Source organism: Pagrus major, chromosome 19, assembly GCF_040436345.1.
Source record: "Pagrus major chromosome 19, Pma_NU_1.0".
Lineage (NCBI taxonomy): Eukaryota > Metazoa > Chordata > Actinopteri > Spariformes > Sparidae > Pagrus > Pagrus major.
This window is the reverse complement of record NC_133233.1, coordinates 25,930,286-25,947,313: the sequence shown is the minus strand read 5'-3', so window position 1 is coordinate 25,947,313 and position 17,028 is coordinate 25,930,286.

Genomic DNA, 17,028 nt, shown 5'->3' with positions numbered 1-17,028 from the left:
ATCAAAAAAGTTTACAAAATACAAAATATTTTTCAAATAAAACAAAAAAATAATAATAAAATAATTCTAAAATGAAAAAATAATACAAATAATTGTAAAAAATAATAAATACATTGAAGAAAAAATAACATGCATTACATATATTATTAAAATGTCCTGAAGTTTAAAAAATAAAAATAAATAAAAGTTAAACAAATGAAAAAGTAAAAGAAAAAAAAGTAAATGAACAAATAAAAATTTAATTAATCATAAAGATAAAAAAAAACGTAAAAAAATCTGTTATAAGATTTAAAAAAAAAATAAATAAAAAAAAATAAATAGAAGAATATAAAATTAAGTAAAATAAAATAATCAAAAATACAAAAAACAAATTCTGGCATGTTGATCAAAATTTTATCTTTAATACGTCCCAGATTCCAGATTCCAGCTCCAGCTGAGCGTGTGAAGTGTTTCTCTCCTCAGTCCGTCCCTGTACGCTCACATCCTCCACAAAGATATCTGCAAACTTTCACCAGACTTTCAGCGTCTCAGATCTTTTCCACTTCTCTCCACCGCCGCTGGTGTGCAGCTCAGCATTTGAGTGAAACGAGCATCATTTATAGTGAGCGCTCCCCCGGTCTGCAACCTCACCCACAAACTTCCCACCTTACTCCAACTACCTCCCCACCCCTCCCATCGCCACGATCCGATATGTGCACACACACACACAACTCAACGCTTGTGAAGCTTGTTTTCTTGTTGTTGTGCTTCGCGGAGGAAAGAGATGAAGAGGAGGCAGAGCAGATGTCAAGACTGATAGCGAGCTTATCTAAACATCATTGATTTTCACACGTTCGTAGCGGGGCCAGCACGGGTTGGTTTCCTCCTCCGACGCCAAAGCATTTTTACAGGATAGCCGGGAAACATGTCAGCAAGGATGAAACTGATGAGAAGGCACAAAAAGCCGTCCACCCACATCTTTCCCTGCTCCCTTCAACACGTTTCTCTTGCAAACCCTTTAACTTTGGACTCGTCAGTGACTTTGTGCAAAACGAAAAGGAGAAGGCGCGGACAGGGACGGAGCAGGGGAAAGAAATAATTGGCCACGATGTCCGTGCGTCCGGCTTTAAGCCCTACGACGACTCCACTCCTGCTTCTGTTAGTGTTTGACCTATCTGCCCATTTAAAAAGCTCCATCTAGGTGCATGTAGGCCTACTGAAGCATGAAAGCTCTCTGAGGCAGCGTGTTAGACAGACGATAGAGGGGGCTTACGAATAGGATAACAGGAGGAGACCCGGACAATATATACCTATCTCCTTCAAACGGTTCAATCCAGCAGCGGGGTCTGCAAACTTCTCTTAAAACAAGCAAAATATTCAGCTACTAGGAGATTAAACCAGCGTTTTTCTTCCAATCTTTGATGCCACAGCAAGAAAACAACTGTCCCTGCGTCGCCGTCGTCTGATTTCACAAAAATGACCCTAAAATTAAGCGACAGGTTCTCTGCCAGGTGCTGAGATGTGCGACTCTCTGCCAGACAACTCGTTTTCTCAACTGTTCAACGACGGAGGCCGGCGCGATGTGCAGCAAACAGATGTCAAGCAAGACTTCATGTGCGAGCCAAAAGAACAAATAACATCAATGCTGTCAAGCAGTCGTCTCCAATATTAGAGGTAATTACTCAAAATGTCTTGCATCTCTGCTGTAATTATGGATTAATTATATCAATCAGTGAAAGTTGTTGAAATTTCTTTTGGTCCAGGAAAAAAGTTATAAGGGTTTTTTTTTCTGTTTTTATAGAAAAGTACTGAAAATTAGACAAAATACATTTATTAAGCTGAGTATTCACAATAAGCACTCAAAATCAACAATGGAGGGAATTAACAGCTGTTTTGCAATTTTCAGGACGGCAACAACGGCACAAATTAAGCCCTTTTATACAGAGTGTTTTTCTTTAACAATACATTTGAATGATTAGAGAGGCTGCTCTCAGTATTTTAAGTTTCCAATGTCACTGCAGTAAATATCATTTAAGTAGTTAAACACGTGACAGGACAGAGAAAACTCTCCTGGACGTTAGTATAAATATGTTTAAACAGCTCTGATGGAGCTCAGGATTCATCGGGAGGGCGGCTGCTTCACTCCAAACAGTTTCCCTGTATGACTCTGGACTGGTTCTGCTGGGTTCATGACAGGCTCTGACACTTTCCAGCTGTTTGCAGACCCTCCTCAGCCGATGTGGACAATCTCCAAAGTGCGTTGCAGACCTATTAACTTAGCTAAAGTTGAGCTAAAATCCAAATTCAGAGAGGCTCAGAGAAAAGCTGACATGACTGCACAATTTCTAGGAAAATTACCGCCATGCTTCCCAGAGCTGTCCGAAGTATTCAGTCCGCCTTTTTGCAAACACGCATCTCTGCTGGAAACTTTTCTCAACCACGAACTTTAATAGCTGCAGGTACAGGTCAGGCTAAGTGGTGCCATTGATTCAACTGTGACCTCCAGCTCCGTGAGCCAATGTGCTCCCAGGTAGCCGGCAAGATACTTAATTGCAATAGTTCAGTTCAAGGTTTCAGTAGGTTATTGAAAATAAAAAACGATGTGCACTTACTGCTAAAACCTTGTGTATATTTAAAAAAAAGTACATCAACTGCTGTTTGTTTTTATAAAGCATGACAAAAATGTAGTAATAGAAATTCTTTGAAAACTATCTTTTCCAAAGTATTGTGCATTCTTGTAGTACTTGAACATACTTGAACATTGAAGTGGTCCTCTAGTGAGAACACAGGTTCAGCAGTGGCCCTGAGTTTGAGACCGCTGGATTGGAGTAAACAAAATCCTTTTGCCACAAGTGCAGCTCAGAAGATCTTCTTGTAATAGAAAGAAAGAAAAACTGTCCTTGAAAAACAATCCCACAAGAACACCGACACTGGAGGCTTATATAAGAAACAACCAAATAGATGTTTATGGACAACATTTGTTAAATACAATACCAATACTTTCAAAGTTCTCACTTTTTGCAACATCCTTGAAATTTGAGTTGTCAAACTGTGCTACACCGACCTCAACTTTCTGCATCGCTACATAAACAACAAACTATCTACTGTGTTGACACTGAGCGTAAATCATGAAGTCTGGAATCGTCAAATACTGACGCACTTCCTCGGGATCCAGATCTCAAGAGAAACAACCACCGGTCGTTTGTTCACATGCCTAAAATCTGAAAGGTTGCTGACGTTTTCCTGAAAAGCATCTCAGTAGCTAACTAGCTATCTAGCTAACGTTAGATTCACTTTGATGGCACATGACGCCGAAATTTAACTAAACGTCCAGTTGCTAAGTTGCTATTGTTAGCCTGTAACGTCACAATTGCATTGTGATAATACCAGGATTGTCACAGTAACACCAGAAATCACCACAGCCGTTTGTTTACATGAACTTTTGATGACAACTGATGACGTGTGAGCGTCCTGAAGGGTTGTTCCAGTTCATACGGGGCGATTTCAACCACGACCCCTTGAAGTCTGTTCTGAGGGGTGAGTGGGCACTTAAAAACGAGGGGTACCTTCCTACTTCAGTACCTACTTTGAGGGTTTTTTATATTTTCATGCTTTTTTTTCCCAACACTGATAAATACCCAGATTTGTCAGAACATAATGAGCTGGAGGCGAGCTCTCCATGCTTTCCTCAGGATGAGTGTTTTTTATTTAGTGAGGAGCTGTGTGGACGACCGCCCCCGAGCCCAAAGCCATCATCTGATTTCAGCTCTGCTTGGATGAAAACTCTAATGGACTCCCGGTGTGTCTCCAGCTCCTCACCTCAAACCCAATAACTCTTTCCCTCTGGAGGTCTGGCTGCAGCTCTCCCCGCTCGCCCGGCAGGATATTTATCATTCCTCCGCTCGGAGGACGTATTCAGCAGCCGTTAAGACGAGTGCTCGCAGCGAAATGTCAGGGATTGTCGCCGCCGCCTGTTGTGTTTACTTCCTCCTCCCTTCCGTCTGTTTCTGTTCGTCCGTGCTGCCTCCAGGCGATCGGGCTCCTCGCGTGCCCCCCGTGACACGTCCCGTCTTTAAAGTGCAGCGTTGACGGCGCATTTGTTCAACATGACAATGAGGGCTGCTCACCCCCAGGCGAGCCGAAAGATGCCTGTAAACAGATCACGCTGTGCAGGCTCACCAGTGTTTGTACACATTTGTTTTTGTGCCAGCGTTTTTGAATTTATGATTTTACAGCTTTAGGTGAGCTGCTGCTTATCCTGCTTCTAGAGAAACAGGAAGAATTGCTATTTTTGATCTCCTCCGAGGTTTTGACCATTATATCTATGAATGGGATGAGAAGTATTTGTAGTTTGTAGCTTAATGTTCAGTAAATCAAAGCTCACCGGCTAACGTGAGAGCCTTGGCCCCTTTTTTTTCTTGAAAAGAAAAGAAATCCTTCCTTCCTGACACAAACCACATAGCACTGACTTGACATGTTTTCCTGTATTTCCTGCTTATTACGGACCTAAAGCAAGATTCACCAACATTTCTTCTCCCTAAATGCGCCCTGGGCTCCATCCATTAGCGGTTATCACCCCAATCACACAAGGAAAAAGGAGGCAATCTTCTGAGCAGCACGGAGGGAAGGGAAGGGAGGGCGGGGGGTTTGGTTTGAGGGAGGCGAGTTTCCCCCTCGCGGGGTTAAGAGAGGCAAGACATGCTCCACAGAGAAAATCACTCAGCCTCATTGTGCGGACTAAATCAGAAACCACTGCCGCCCCATCCATCTCCCTCAGCTGGCACGATGTGTGGTGATACTCCAGAGTGTGATTGCACATGCCTTCGTGTGTGTTGTGTTGTGTTGTGTTGTGTGGAAGAATGAAAGGGGAGGGAGGGGTGATGAAGAGTCCTAAAAGCCTTAAGCTTTTCTTCCTGTCTCCTGAAATTCACAGCTCTCATGAATCACCATCGCTGCTGTTTTTAGCTCGATTACTTTTTTTCCCTCCAGCGCTCTGCAGGTTATTTAATTCCCACGGTTTATGCTGGTGGTCAGTGGAAAAAGAATAACAAATAACTTGGAATTGACAATCAACATCTCGCTGCTTCAATGTGACGTTTGCTGGTAGATTAACGTCAGAGTCGTGAACAGAGGGGGTTACTTTTCATTCCCACCAATCACGTCTTTCTCAATAACTCTGTTTGCGTGAATCCGGCTCTGTTTCTCTTCTCGCAGGTCAACGATGCTTCGAGCAGGAAAGTGAATATTTAGCTCGTTTTATCATCATTTCCTTATTTCATCATCTCAATCTCCCAATTCTGCAACTTCTCTTAACTTCTGTTAAAGTAGTTTTTTTTTTTACCACCAAAACTTAAAAACACACATCAAGTTACACATCAAGTACTTAACATCGGGCGTTTAATTAACATGCATGTTTACACGGATCTGAATTTGAATCACTTAAGTTTCACCATCTTCTGATGTGATAACCCCAAACCTCTGAAAGTCCTGCCAACACGTCCTCGTACCCAAACGACCGAAAAGGTCGACTGTCAGCGACATGTCGTGAGCAGCATATCGAGCTCTGTCATTTGGTCGCAGTTTGGTTAGGTTTAAGAAAACACTGGTTTGGGTTAAACAAACTACGTCAAGTTCAATGTTGACTGTTGACTTTTGGTTTCACACTGAACATGAACAACGACCTCCTCCCTCAGGGCCTGTGTCGACATAGCATTTTTCTGAGAGCGCCATCGTCTTTTCCCAACTGTTCCCAGTGAGACGTCTGCGGCACTTCAAGTTGACATTCTCTCAACGTTTCAGAAAGGCGCTGGTGACATTATTGTTGCTCATTTTCTGTATCCTGACCTAGACAACAACATTCACCATATTTTTGTCTCCTATGGATCGTGTCATGCACCCACATCCGTCTCGCTCTGATGTCCCGATGTCAAATAAAAAACAAACTGTCAGGGTCAGTGTCGATATTATATCTGCGGTTGTCAAGATATTGTTGTTATAGAGACAACACGCCCGTGCAGCCCTATGTCACATTGTTTAAGAAAGTTAATAGGATCTATTCTGGGCCGAGACCCATCCTCCATCGAAGTCTCGTGAAAATCCATTCAGTATTTTTTGTATAATCCTGCTGACAAACCAACAAACGAGCGGGCACAGGTGAAAACATTACCTACTGTGAGCTTACGACGAATGTCCGGTACACCTGACGCTGTTACGTTGCACCAGTCACGTTTGGTGAGTCTGAAAATGACTAAAACCAGATCCCGACCCAGTAGAAACACCTTTGGCAGATTTTGGACTGAACCGACGGCAACGTAGCACCAGCGATGGCGCCAAAGTTGAATAAAAGCGGCTCGCAGATTAGCGCTCTAAATGAGTGTGCAGACAGTGTTTCAGTCAGCCATCACAGGCCGTCCTCCATGCATCAAGCTGTCGTTCTATTTCTGTGCAGAGGCAGAGACACGTCCTATATCAGTGTCTGTTCAGGCTCGCTTTATGGGAGACCTCCTCCTCTCGCAGTTCAAGTCAATTGTCAACATGATTTATGGAGACGTGAGCTATCTCCAGACTGGCTCCTCAATCTTCCCCCCTGACGAATTGGTACCATCGGCCCATGTAACCGTCGTTTGTTTTCTCCACTGGACAATTTTCATCCACGCTAACAAATTAAATCTGCCATGTTTTTGTGGAAGCTATTTTTTTCCCCTCCCGTCTTATTTCCCAATGTATGACCTGCTCGACAATTACCAGAGATGTGAGATTGACACCGAGGAAAGAGCTTCACAGAACAGTTCGAGACGTCTTTTTTTTTTTTTTCTCCCTCCAAGGCTCCGATATGAGTAATAACCAGGTTTTTAATGGAGGTATAGTGTCGTAACATTTAATGGTTGGGAACTTGGGTTGGATGACACGTTCTGAGTGTCATATCTCTCAAAGACACGCACCACTTATTGTCCCAATCATCTCATATAGCTCACCAACACCAATACAACTTGATTAATGTGACTGGCTTTTATGAGCGGGATAAAAGGCTCTGCATATTACAGAGGCAATTATAATACCCCAGGAAACTCTTCTAAAAACAATGGAAAGCTCGTGCAATCAACGTAAGTGGTGGTAACTTTCTTAAAGTTTGGCTATTTAAGTTTATAATTGACTCCTCTCCACCACCACTAAAAAAAGAAATGAGGGTCCGGTGAGCAATCAGCCGTATCTCCATCCAGTAACTTTGTTGCCCTGCTCTGCCCTGACCTGCCTGCAGATTAAGGGGAAATTAACTGCCGGTGGCAAGGTGGCTGAAAGGTTGGAGAAACTGAAAAGAGAGAGCAGGTTTCGCTCATGAAAGAGCCACTGTTCTTCCCTCCGCAGCCTTTTAAAGAGTCACCGATCAGAACGCTGCGTTTGAATGTCTGTGACGTGCTTGAGTCATAACGCAGAACCTCGTCGACGACTTGAAGTGATGTTCAAGTGTTATCCAGGGACGACTGTCAACTATAAATGCGATTTGATTTCATAGTTTTTTGAAGCATGCTTCAAACTATAAAGGCACTAACCTTCGCCAAAGCCCAACAGCCCCCTTTAATCCAATCAATCCTTATCCTTCATCAAACTTGGTAGTCCTGTATCACTCAAGTGAAGTCTGAGATTGTCTCTGATGCGTTGTGTCCTTTTGTTATGTCTGGATGTTTGCTTTTGTATTTAATTGCTGAACTCAGGTCTCTCTTGCGGATGAAATGAACTCAGAGTACAGACAGAGGGCTCAATCTCTATCCCTGTGTGTATCTAACATTGAGCATAAATGAGCCATTACTCAAAATTTGCCTTCCTGGATCATATTTCTTATTCTAAAACAGCATCAAGGCCGACCTGAGCATTTTGTAAATGTTGTGCCATGTTTGTTCTTTAAAAAGGTCCAATTTGTAAGAAATTCCCCGCTGGTCAAAAAATCCCACTTAAACCCACTAAGATCAGGCTTTTGTGTGCAATGGGAATGTGCACACTCTGCATTTACACCCGGGTCAACTGACTCTGCAGTAGGCACAGGTTTTTATCACCTTGGCTTGGCTTTGGGGTAATAATACAAACTCAGAAATATTTATTTTTTTCTTCCATTAGTGAATAAACAAGCTGTTCTCAGAGGAAAATAAATGCAACTGTTTGAGGCTAGAAAGGTGGCAGGGTCAGCCACATATAAACAAAGCAAAACAGTATGACACTACGTCGTCCTTTCATGTCAGCTCGTGTATTCAGTTTAATGGAAACACTCAACATGCCTATCGAGCTTTGCCAGATGACAATAAGCAAAAAACTGCAATCTGTTTTCCCGGCTATTAGCGGCGTCTTCCTCCTCGACCCGGCCTCATCTCTTCCTCATCTCGTCTTGCGCGCATCCTCTTCCTGCGATTGCAGAAGCAGCCACACGACAAAACGACATAACGAGGTATGAAATTTCAGAATTATTTATAACGCTCTGTATGTAATACGAGTCACGACCTGTTGATAAGATCAGTAAACGTGATGCGATGCCTCTTTGCTTACTCCATAGCAGGAAACAGTGATGTGATTGCAGCAGGGAAGCCGTGTGCTAATGCATTTCTTACAGCAGGACCGACTCTGAAAAAAGTGCTGTATCACTTCTGCTTCTCACTCTGTTTTTCTCTGTAGGTGTATTACAGCTGTGACACCCAGTCGAGTGTATAAGCTTCTCCCTCTCCTTCACTGCCTCTCCGTCGGCGGCTCAGAGAGCTGTGTTTATGCGGGGTTTTCACCAGATGTTGATTCAACCGTTGAACAGATGACAGACTTAGCCGGCAGCTGAGGAGACAAATCCACAGTCCAACACTCAGCAGTCTTCCACTTCCCCCTTTTCTCTGCCTGCTTTGTTTACATACGTCTGTCTCTGTCTCGCTTTCTCTTTCTTACTCGCACTATATCAATGGTCTGACATTTCTTTTTTTTTTTCCCTCCTCGTCTCAGCCTGGCACAGTTGCATGGATTGTCTACAAACACACACACTGTCTCTCTTCTTTTGTCTTTGAATAGTAATCACGATTTTCTTACGAGGCAGTTTACACGACGCTGTAAAGTTGCAAATTATGATTTCAAAACCGTAGTAAACAAAAAAAAAGCGCAGTGAACGCTGCTGTAGTAAGTGTAATTGTAGGAGCGGGGAATGAACTGCGCTGTTTTCCTCAGGAGGCATCATTTACTTCAGCTGCTCTAATAAACATTCAGCCATAAAAACAAATCCATCCGCCAACGCCAAACGTGTAAAGCTGTCGGCTGTCTGAAATGACAGATTAGTGTGTCCGCCGAGCGCATAAAACACGAAGGTTTGAACTGCTTCTTTCAAACAGGTTGATTGTGTGCGCTTCAAATTCTCATTACAAAACATACGAACAAAATAAGGAGAAAATTATTATAATTATATGTATTTTTGCAGTTATTTCTGAATGAATGAACAGGATGGGATTCAGTGAGACTCATACTGCTCATTATCAGGTTCATACTTGTTTGAAATGTTTTAATGTTCAAAAAACACTTCAGTCTCACACTGTCCAATGAAGCAGCTCTGTATTGACCCTCTGTCTCAGATGCTCCTGTCTCTTTAAGAAGAAAACCCACTCTTCTCCGATTGGTCAGCCAAAACAGGCCTGAGCCAGATACCCAAACGTACACGCCCAAGCTCTGAAAAAGTCAGTTTTCCATAACACGTACCTTTTAAAACCATAAATCCACCTGAACGGTTCCCTGGCCTGCAGCCATTTCCCTGATTACATCTAATCTCTGAAATGAAATGTCATCTACACACAGTCCTTCCCAAAACCCCTCGAATCTCTTCTTGTGTTTCTTTTATTCATGTAGATGCGTCTCGATGTCGTGATCCACAGAAACAACCCGACCGTAGTGGCGCCTGATGGCAAAGACAACATTTCCAGCCTTTCTGAAGCATCATACAGAGAAAAATCCATTGCGAGACAAAGACCAATTTCTCAAACAGCAGCGGGTTCAGCAGACCATAATACCACACAGCTACAGGACATGGGCGCACAACACGACTCCCATTTTTTCTTGACTGCTGCTCACATGTAACCCACAGCTGCGTACAGCATGTTCTCTGGCGCTTATCAAAAAAAAAAAAAAAAATATTCAGGGAAATGTCAGAAATGACAAACTGAAGTTGACGTACACAAGCCAGGAGGAGAGGGAAGTGAGTTCACCTCTGGAATAAAGCACTAAATGTCACACCTGGGAACACTTCAAGAAAACTGTGTAAGTTCCCTTTAAATAATCATTAGATGCAAATACGTTCCTAACTCGGGAAAAACAATCGCCGTCCCCGTCAGATGTTGTGAAACGAGTTAATTTTTGCCGTCGCTCGTTCGCCTTGAAATAAATCAAGAGAGGGATCTGAGGCGCATTCATTATGAATGCATTCCTATTCTCCTCGCCTCTCCTCGTTCTTAATTCGTGTCTGACTCTTCAAATATTTAAAGGTAGGACTTAAAATTGAAGTGACTGCAAACATGGATCCCAGGGCCCACTTGACAAGGCTGGATAGGTTGTTGTACAAGACAAGCACTTACTCAGACATATGGCCGCGAGAGCTCGCCGGCGAAGTTAAGAAAGGAAAAGCCAAGACCGTCGTGCTCGTGTCCCAGAATGACTCCATTATTTACTGATGATATATTCATACTATTCATTTTTTTTGGGAGCTGCTCTCCTAAAGTAGTGAACACCGATTTTGTCGTATTTAGGTCAGAAAGCACACAAGTTCAAACTAGGTTACTACGGCAGCGACACAAATAGCTCAGTTCTTTGTTAGAACGTAAAAAAGGAACGAACAAAGATCGTAGTTATATATGTAAATATTCTGTTTAACAAGAAACTTTTCATGTTTTGACGCACCACTAAAAGAAAAACAAGTTCCTATAAACCGACTGGACACGAACCGTCTGACACAAAACATCAGACAAAGTTGGACGAGCCACTTTGCAAGAAATTAACATTTTAGCTGAGGGTTGTAAATTGCTTTTAACACCTCGGCTAAAATGTAAGTGCACATGAAAATGTAGTCTGAAGTTGAACTTCCTTCACGTTTGAATATACTTGGGAATTGTCGACCGATGGCTGACTTAGAGCTGCGATCTACATCCGGTAACAAAATATAGTAATTCAATTTTATTTCACACTGAGCGTCTAGACGTTTTCTGACCTACATGATCAAACTATTCTTACTGGCAAATGTTAAGAGCTTCTGCTTCCCTGTTTTTCCACGAGTTTGATTTCACGGCCGCCACATGAGACGCTCAAATATCCTCGGGGGGGACGCGCTGCATACGATAGGAAGAGGAACTGATCCTCCCATCGAACCGGGAATTCCTGCCGACAGCTGACACCGAACTCTACTGTGGTTATTTCCTCGCTTCGCTCCTCCTCTACATCTTCCATTCTGTCTCATCTGCTGCTGTACACCCCTCAGCTGAAAAGAGGACACAGGTAATGTGATTTCAAAAGGAAGGGAGGGTTGAAGTGTGTGTTTTCAGGGGAGAGGGTGGGGGGTTATGACTGCGGTTGAGGTGTAGATCTCTTTTGAAGCGAGGTGGAGTGAGATCAAACGGCTCATATGTGTTTGTGTAGATGGGGGGGGGGGAGGACGGTCGGTGCCCCGCCCCACCACTCCCACCCATCACTGCAACACGGCGTCAGTGATGTCGGCCCCATCAAACAGCACGAAACACACGAGGGACTCGGCGTGAGCAAATAAAAAAAATAAAAGAGGTCTGACTGGAGCTCTTTCAACAGCATGCATCATTCAAGAGCAAGAAAAAAACGTACTCTTTCATCCAAATTTTGAGCTCATTCTTCTTAAAATCCGGTTAAAAGTGATGATTCCCTGAAATTTGACATCACAAACTCATCTAGGATTGAATATGTCAGCGGTAAACGTCATATTTATGTTTCTCATAATAACCAATCTAATGCAATCAACAATTACAGTCCTGCTTGGAACTAATTACATTTTCCTTTATGCTTTAAATGCTGTTACGCTGATGATTAACCTTAAAAACCCTCTAATACACTGCAATTTTCTATTTCTTATTCAAATATGAATCAGTTTAATAGACTGAACATACTATAAGTGAGACTATTTTAAGTTGTGAGAGGCTTCTTTAGTCATATACCTCGAGTCTCGTGTGTTTTCATTGAGTTATAACCGCAAATTTTACCACTAAAAAGTTGCTTTTCAGTTCCTCCCATTGTTTTCTTTTCGATTTCACCACTACTCGTGTTGATCTACCTTACTTAATGCCATGCTAATAAGGCTACTATGTCAGTTACAGCTGAGTTATGCATGTAAACTAGCCACCATACGAAGAACGGTTAGCTGAGCGGTTAGCGTAACCTTCGGTATGAGACATAACTTAAACAAACAGCTGAGAGCTAACTGTGGAGTCTGATGACGATGATCTCTGAGTTTCATTGCTAGAAGCACCCCCTTTCCCATTACACCTTATCATCTGATCTATCTTTTAATATATAAATATTGATTATAGCTGCTTTAAAAGTCCAAAAAGCCATTACCTTTAACATATGGACGAATTCTGCAGCGTTACAGAATTTATGTCCGAAGGCGGCTGTGATTATTGGATGGCGGTGCAGGAGCGTTTGGCAGGAGTGGGCGAGTCTAAACTATTTCATTTCTAGTACTGTAAAGGCAGAAAGTGTAGCCGAAAAGATTTATTTTTTCCACCTCAAACGACTTACAATCCTCGGCTGTCTCAGCAAACAGCGGGTGGGGAAACAGATGCGAGACTTTCCTTATCTGACTTTGTCTTTCTTTGTCTACATGACTCTCGCTCTATTGATCGGATGCTTCAGGATATAGAAGAAAAATGGTGTTCGAGGCAAAGCTCAGATGAAAGCTTTCCAGCCAATCAGAGAGCAAACTGTATCTTTTACAAGGCGATGTGTCTTCAAAACTCGAGTCGCATCTCCTCCAAGACGGGACGTCAGAAAAAGAAGAAATTTACCCAACTTCCATCTGACGACTGCCACCGCAACGCCGCTCTCACTTCCCTCGCGGCAGCAGATGATGCGGGTGATAAGGGCCGCTGTGAAACGTATACGGTTACGCAGGTATATGTGTGTTTGTGTGTATAAGCAGAGCCCGGCGCTCAGCACTCGATCTTCTCTTTCATCCCGGCGTCTGTGGCAAGCTGCCACGGGCCCATATCATTTAACACACTACACCTGTTGGGGATGAATTTGATACCTGAAGATAATGGATTGGAGTTCAAGGAGGAGAACGCGGACAGGAAACTTTTTTTTCCAGAGGTCGTATTTCATGAGCAATCTGCGCTGATGCAAACACACCAACCCTCCCCCGCCCACGCACACATGTATTCACAGCTTATGGACAAAGAAACACACACACACACACACACACACACACACACAAATACAAGAGTATACAGCAGCAGCTTTCACATCAAGCCTGGACGCGAACAAGAGAAGAAGGCAGCTGCAGTTGGCTGCACGAAAAATAAAAAATACATATCACACCTTTTCTGATTTAATTTAATGGAAGGTTCGGCTTCGAGCCAAGCAAGAACTGATTGCTTTTTTTTTTTTTTGTTAAGCGCGCCACAAAGAGGCTATTTTTAAACAAACTCCACACTCATCACTGCTGACCCCCTGCAGCAAAACACTTTTTATTCTGAATACCTCGGATCAATACAAATGAATCAGCTACTTTTACACAAAAACACATTTAGCAAAACCTTTTAACCACCTCCAGAACAATCTTCTCCAAATTCTTTGAATAACATCTTTGGATTTTTTAAAAGTAAAATAGTTAGGACTGCCATAAGTTTGGATTGAACTGTGCAATTACAGACACATTTTGATGACACTCGTACATATAAACTTTGAGAAATCCAGGAAGTTTCATGGTAATTCTCCGATATGTGACCTGTATAGAGCGGTGAAGCTGGTGGTCCTAAAACCTGAGTTTTTAAAATTGGTTTTCAATTAAATGCCTGAAATAAGGTGTGTGTGTGAAATAGGATGTCACAGAATAAACAAACAAGTGAAAATATCCCAATATCCCGAACTCATTTTGAGTAGTGTTGCTACGATTCAAATTTTCAGCTGCTTTTCAGTTTTTATCACTGAAAGTTAAATTATATGGATCCTTTCTTCTACGACCACGTTGAAAAGTAGGGATGTGTGAATCTGTATGTGTTCAACCAATTAAATTATACTTATTTGTATCTGTACTCGGAGTGGGTGTGGCTTAAACCAGAAGTGGGCGGTGCTTAAAGTCAGAAGTTGTTGAGACTAACTGTAAATTGTTAATTTCAGCTTGAATTGATATGGGTTGATAAGAAGTAGTTATATTTCTTATTTATTTGTAAGTTATTTGTTTTTAACAGAGCAAATTCTTTATAAACTTGTATCATTGATGAAGTTGAGTCAGTTACACACTGAGGATTATACAGCAGGATACGGATATTGACATGTTTAAATTGGATGATACTCGTAAAAAGTGCGTCATCTGCACCGCATACTTGTTTCAGTCGAGTGCTGCTCAACTTAAACTCCAGTTCAGTGGGATTCGTTGTTGAAATGTGGCAGATATTATACTTTATAATATAAATAGGTCAGTAACCAGCCCCTTGTATTTGAGTGTGGTCACATTTGCTGGTGTGTATGAATAACAGCTCCGCACTTGACTTGTAGAAAGAGTCCATGTATCACGATCACGGTTGGGTTTCTTTGTGCCTACTGCATTTTTAATTGGGTCCAGTTATCCTGCGATCTATTTTGGACGGGGCCTGACTGTTCTTGGATCCCTGTCAGATTGGGTTTTTTTTTAATTTGCAAGCACGTACGTGGATCCGGGTAGGGTTTAATACAGGAATAAATGTTCTCAGCGATTTTCTTTGCGACAACTCGCGTAATTAACTCGCATAACAACGGAAAAACGGACGAGGTGGAACAAACACACGGAAACAGATACTGTGTGAAGTCCTGAATCACGTTAATTAACATCACAGATTATGTTGCTGTCGGCGTTGGTGCAAAGAGCAGTGGACAGAGTGAGGGGAAGAGAGAGTAGCCTCACACTGTGTGCTGCAGAGAACAGAAACCTAATGGATCTGTGGCGCAGATTTATGGCGGCTCATCCCCTCCATTGCAATAGGAAAAGTTGACTGGAGCTCACAGACTCCGGAGACGATAACTCATTCCCCACTGTGCTCCATTTTATTCAGCCAGAGTACATTGGTGAGTATTGGACTCCTTTTTTTTTTTTTTGGCAGGCCAATAAACCCTAATCACTGTCTGCCAGGACGAAGGTCAAACTGTATTCCTTCTGCAACGCGATGATTATTTAGGCCTTCGCTGAAGGTCGATTAGCTGTTTATTTTCCGCCGATGCCCGGGAGATTGATTGTTAAAAAAAATAAACAGGGGATGTTTGGTTTTTGAAGTAATTACGGATCACAGTTTGCACTTATATTTTAGGTGTTTTCTCCCCGGTGCTCTAATCCAGAGTGTGATAACTGAGTAGGTAGGATGTTTGAACAGGTTGACAGTGAGCACATTTGCTGTTGCATGAATTAAGCTGGTGACATTTCAGCGTGTGGACATCCTCCTCGACTACTCGGTCTCCTCTGTTGGCAGAAGTTAAACAGTTCGACATCGCGCTGTTTACTTTCAGTGCTCACGCAGGCGCCGAGGACCAAAAGTGACCTGTGTGGTGACGTCGTCGTACCGGACACGGCAAGAACTGCAGGTCACTTGATTCTGACAGCTGCCATTTAACTACAAATCGGACATTGCTCTCTCTCATTTTTTTTTTTTTGTCTTTCATATTCTACCACAATAGGTTGTTTGGCATCACGTGATCCCAATGACGTGAAATCCTTGTTGCTAAAGTAGTCGCTAACAGGGGCTAACCCCTAAGTTCCACCAGATCCGTGTTCGGGCCGTGACCGATCCACCACAGACACTTACTTTGCAGCTAACGTTAGCGGTCCTATTAGCTGACTATGCTCTGGCTTGCCAGGAGCTAAACCTGGCAAATTTCCAGTTTGATAGCAGCTTTTGATCACAGCCGCCTTTTGTGATTCAGTTGTTTGTACTTACATGTACATAGTCCTCACCTGTGCATTCGTCTCTTGTCAAAAAACCCAGCTGTACTGACGCTATTGTTTGTCACCGGACGATGACGTGTCCGCACGCGGCGCCGACGCACAGCTCAAAAGATTCAAAGCGAACCAGATGGCATCAAACTGCATGAGATTTGTCATCGTGATCATTACAAAGAGCTGCTGTGTGTACATACTTAACAATCGCTCAAATGCATAAACACAGGCAAAGAAAACCATCAGTTCTGGTTTGCTCTCCGGTCCAAATTGAGGACTACTGAGAGAGACGGCTCATCTTTCCGATGAGCTTCATTTAGCAATTGATTTTCACATGTGGCCCTGAACGTTTTGAAATTTCCCTCTCTAAACCTTGTCAGCGGCGGTGGGGAAAAGGACTGGGGAGAATCAATTCAAATTAATTTCAGAGATGAGGTGTTTCTGTCTATTACTTTAAGCAACTCTCATTTTCAATAGATCCACTGCCTGAGAGTCAGTCCTGGAAGGGGAAAAAAAAAAAAAAAAAACGAAGTGAAAACATGATTGCTTTCTTCAACCCGAGAGGGGGATGGAATAATTCACTGTCTGAGCTTAGAGAGAGTTGCAGGAGCGGCTTAATGAAATGAAAACCTGCATCTTCTGGTGCATGATCAAGCTCGGGCAGCCGACACACAAACAATGTCCTCGTGCACACACAGATGAACGTTATTGTACTGTCTATACGCTGCGGGGGGAAAAAAGGGGGAGCGTTGCCTGTTTTTAAATACACAGGATGCCACGGGAATGAAGTTATTACTCCACCTACACCTACTGTAGGTGTTCTTTAAGGTCGTGGGGAGTCGTATTAGCGTCGGTACTGACAGTTTAAATTACACTTGGTATTTTTAGCTGCCTCGGCG